This window comes from Quercus robur, chromosome 4 (assembly GCF_932294415.1).
Source record: "Quercus robur chromosome 4, dhQueRobu3.1, whole genome shotgun sequence".
Taxonomy (NCBI): Eukaryota; Viridiplantae; Streptophyta; class Magnoliopsida; order Fagales; family Fagaceae; genus Quercus; species Quercus robur.
Window position 1 is genome coordinate 41708361 of NC_065537.1, and position 5051 is coordinate 41713411.

General features: G+C 33.5%; 1 long non-coding RNA gene across 1 annotated transcript; it reads right to left on the reverse strand.

The window, feature by feature from the left end:
• Window positions 1-3785: 3785 nt before the first annotated feature.
• Window positions 3786-4839, reverse strand: LOC126721815 (uncharacterized). Its single transcript, XR_007653927.1, has 3 exons — window positions 4574-4839; window positions 4320-4389; window positions 3786-4054 (listed from the first exon to the last, which is right to left on the reverse strand). It is a non-coding gene; the product is annotated as an uncharacterized LOC126721815 (long non-coding RNA).
• Between the last annotated feature and the right edge of the window lie 212 nt (window positions 4840-5051).

The following is a 5051-nucleotide window of genomic DNA, read 5'->3' on the forward strand; positions in this document are numbered from 1 at the left end:
AAAAAAAAGTGATTCAAGATAAGCTTTTTACTTCAAAAAGCATCCTGAAACTAAAGTTTCTTGGCTAGGGCATATTCCAATCCAAAGCCTTCTAGTTAAACTTACTAACCCTTTGAGTATTTTGTTTTGTAGATTGATCAAAGGGAATGGTCAAAAATCAAGCTTTGAGAGGTCTTGTGTTTGAGGTGAGGGTATAACCTAATCTCTTTCCTTTTTTTCTTACTTCTTGTTTTATTTCTTTAAATATTCTTCTGCGTAGCTTAGGTTTATTGCCTTTTGATTAAAAGCATGCTAGGTATAGAATAGATGTAGTTCTTGTGTGCTGCCTATTGGGCATTTTCTGGGTAGGGATGTGTACGCATGCTCATGCATGCATATGCATCTCCACAAACATGCATGCGCATGCTTTTGCATGCACACATATGTTCAACCTAGAAACCAAAAATTATATGTTTTCATTCCCTTTCTATTTCAATTAGTTTTTGTTTAAGTTAGTTTATGCATAATTAGGTCTAGAGTTAGTATCATAACATTGGTTTACATGCTTTGAGTGTTGGATTAAAAATTGGGGTTTATGTCCTAAGATAAACAATATGAACATGATCACGCATTGATGCATGGGTGTTTTGGCGATGACATACATAATTATATGAACATGCATGCTTAAAATCATGAACTTTTTCGTTTGATGAATATGGTTGATTATGATAAACATGTTTGATTGATACCATGAATGATTACTTGCTACCTTGTTGATATTATTGCCATGGCATGCTTGCTACCCTTGGTTATATAAAGCATGAAATGGTAGGTGAATGGTAAGGTATGCCATGTTTAGATGTGTGTTAGGATATGTATAAGGTTACCTTGATGATATGATGAAAGATGAAAACCATGCTTAGATGGATGTTAGGCTATGATTGTGGATGAGATGATGTCATGCTTATGATGTTATGTATGTTATGTCATGTGTGTGTAGAATAACCTATTAGAGGACCCTTTAATGAAATTAGGATGTGAAACACATTGACTGGAGGCCAGTCCATAGGTTGGGTGGGGTTAGATGTCTAATACCTTCCTATTCCCATACCTAAACTTAGGACACGTGATCAGTCATTCACATAAGGGCGCTATATTCATTATTCCTAGACCTAATCTAGGTGAAAACTCCATTTTTCACCCTTCATCTAGTCTACTTGACCAAGACGTACCCTCCCACGATGCCCATCATGGGGCAATATTGTTAATGAGTTTTAATGCAAAATTAGTTATATATGTTGTTTGATATGATTTTTTTTTTTTTTTTAGGCTAAGTCTCAACGGAATACATTGAATAAAGGAAAATCTAAAATTTGTGGACTCAAATAATTTCTTGCTTGTCTAAAAAATTGTAGAAACAATTTAACGCTAGATTATAATAATAATGATGTTAGCGTACAAATGATGATTATATGTATGTCATGATCAAGAAAAAACAAAGTGGGCAAGAATCAGAAATGTTTAATTTTATAATATGTGCCACTCAAAGAAATATGGATCTTTGGTGTCATTAGTCTGTAAAGATAACTACATAAGTAAATGACTTTTTAAATTTTTATTTGATACGGATAATTTATATAATTTATTCATATTATTGAATTGGTTGCATAAATTATTAAATTAATATTTATGTCATTTATGCAAAATTTAATGCAAGAAAAAAATTAGTTGACGAAGAGGTTTGGAGAAATTTACTCAAGTACTGAGGACAAGGTCAAGCCCTATTAAAGGGATGCACTACAAGAAAAAGGGCTATTGCGATGGGCCAAAAGCACCGCTAAAGCCCAAAAAAGCGCCGCTAAATGTACATTTGACCTATAGCAGCAGGCGCTATTATGGCAGGCCATCCCGTCAGTGTTGCAATGCCACTATAGGTCGATTGCGACGGTCGCAAAAAGCACCGCAATAGATCTGCCATTTAGCGGCGCTTTGGGTCTATTGTGGCGGGCTAAAAACCGCCGCCATATGAGGTTGCCATTCAGGTCAAGTGGCCTTTTAGCAGCGAGATAGGCCCACTACCATAGGGCTTCATGTACAACATACCCTATGTACCTTTTAGCAGCGGTTTCGCCAGCCGCTATATGTTTGAAGCTTTAGCGGCGGGCGATAAATGCCACTATAGGTCTTCAATTATTTCATAATTTTAGTCCTTCAGCGGCAATTTTTGCCCGCCGCTATAGGTTAAATTTTTTTTTTTCCTCCTGGGTCCTAAAACCACATTTCTATTACAAATAACCTGTAATAATTTTAGCTCCACTAAGACATTACCACAAATGTAACTAGATAACACTACAAATATCTCCAAACTAACATTATATTCTTATCACTACTCACAAACTAATGATAAGAATTAAGATAAGATTCAAACAAATGAAAAAAAAAGTGCATGCAATTATTCTTATCACTTTTTCTCACTATAAAACCAGTATAGTTTTTCTTTACACATATTAATCTAGCACCTAAAATAGCTCCAATTTTGGTATTTGAAAATTTTTAGTATCCAATATCTACTGCTGAAGAGAAAGTTTCCACCTTGCCTCTTCTTTTTAAGAGAGTGTTTCCGTTGGAGAGAGAGAGAGAAAAAAAAAAAAAAAAAAAAAAAAAAAAAAAAAAAAAAAAAAAAAAGAGATAGCTTTTCCTACATTGATTCATGGCCTAACATAACATTGACAAAATCATAGCTGTAGTTTAAATTTTCAAGTACTCCACTTCTGCCGCTCAAAAGAAATTATTGTAAATAAACTATACTGCAAAATCTTGATTCATATTAGAGGACTTAGTCTTGCAATTAACAATACAAAGGACTGGTGAAAATAAAAGTCTTCTGGATATTGATGTCACTACTAGGTAAGTAAAGCACAACAAAGCTGATGATGTTTTTACATTTATGCATGTGCTAATGGTGATTGGAAGCAGCTTATAATTGTTTGAGTATCAAGGCAGACTAGTTTCACAAAAGTATATAAATGAAAATGAATTTAAATTCCAATGGCAAGACTAATAATTAACATAACTGAGCCTTAACTCCATTCAGTTTCTAAGGAGCTACAAGTTGCTTACCTCTACTACATCAATGAAATCCTGTTTTTTGTGAAAAGTGCCTACCCATTTTGTGTGATCTGCAGTCCCGCCAACCAAAAACTAAGAAATGATACTAGAATCTGAAATTTTAAGTCCCTAAATTCATAGTCGCATGACATCATTTTCAAAGTACAAGAGATTCAACTATTTTTTTTTTTTGTATAGAAGCAAATTCTCATTCTTTCAAGGGCATGATAAAATGTTTGCAATGTATGATCACAGTCAAAGCATCATACCACTTTCACAATTTACCTCTTGCATACATAAAATACAATGTGACTATAATTGTAATAAGTCTGTGAAAGGCCAATGAAAAAGAGATATTGGTGCAAACTTTGTTTAAGATTCAAGTACAAGAAAACTAATTAATTGTTCCATTTGACTTCCATAGTTCCAATCATCATGTTTAACAAGAAACTTACAGGTCTAAGCAAAGAAAGGCAGGCCTACAAACAAAATTGGAAAGGCATTTTTTTTTCCTTTGTTTTTATTTTACTTCATTTTATGTGTATTTAAATTTGTTCAGTATAGGGAAGTTACTTGACAAAGGCACCACTCTTAATTTTTTTTTTTTTTTTTTTTAAGAATCACATACATTAAATACAAGAACTCACAATTATAGTTCAAACATAGCAATAATTTAAAGGGCTTTTAAGACATACAGCTCTACTGCTAGAATAACATGATAAACAGCAAAACATTTTAAAACCCATTTTAAAAAATAAAACATTTCAAACTTTGCAATTATAGTTGCTATTTGCAAATAAAACCCATTTTAAAAAATTAATAACTTCCAAACACATCAAAACAGCACAAATTTCTATGTAAACTGAATGGGGACCCTAACTAAAACCAAAGCATCATTCGAGACCCTTATGTTCATATTTCTTCTCGAACTCTCCGGTCAAGTGTCTCTTCACAAAAGTTGTTTTTCCTGCCACCATTCAAAAAAAAAACACACACTCAGATCAATCGATACCGTCACCACCAACACCAATATAGATTTACACATACATAGTATATACACATCTACAGTATAACTTTTTTCCTGCAAATCTGTCCGGAAATTATTATCTTTCGAAACAAACATAGCCTCCAACATGCAAATCAAAAGCCCTAACTCCACAATTTGATACAAACAGTGAAAAAAATAAATTCAAAATTTTCAACCAAAAAAAAATAAGTAAAAAGAGAAATACCAGTTCCTCCATCACCGATGATGACAAGCTTGAAGCTTGGGTACTCCACAGTCTGTTGGTTTGGTAGAGCCTACAATTACAAAAAATATATATATAAAAATATCAGATTTTATTTTCAATTTTTCAAATAAGAGCATAATTAAGAACGAGATCGACGAGCCAAAACCCTAGACCCAAACCCTAGCCCTTGAACGAGATCGAACTCAACGATCGGAAACCAAACGAGCACAAAATAGAGAGAGAGAGATTTGTACCATTCGAGACCAACCCAAAATCATGACCCGGTTGCTTCTTGGTGGTCAAGATGCTGTTAAATCAGCTCTCGAAGAGCTCGCCGAGAAACATTTTGAATGAGGAATTGGATTGTTTACCTGTAACTGTATAACTGTTGTTGGGATTGAGAATCCTAGAAAGAGATGAGTGAAGAGGGACCTTCCTCAACTGTACAAGGCACATTACTATACTTGGGCTTCAAAAGGAACTTAAAGTCCAAAGTTTCTACATCCAAAAAAAAAATATCAAATGCACAAGCCAAAACACTCCTCAAATAAATATTGAATATTGGCTAATTGTTTGCTATAATATTTGAATAATGAAATAAATATATATTTCTCTATTCATTCTTTCTATTATTTCCTTTTCACTCATTTTCACCATTTGAAACTGTATTGTCCAATGGATTGAGGAGGATACTACTATTCTTGATTGGGTACTAATGAATTAGCATATAAC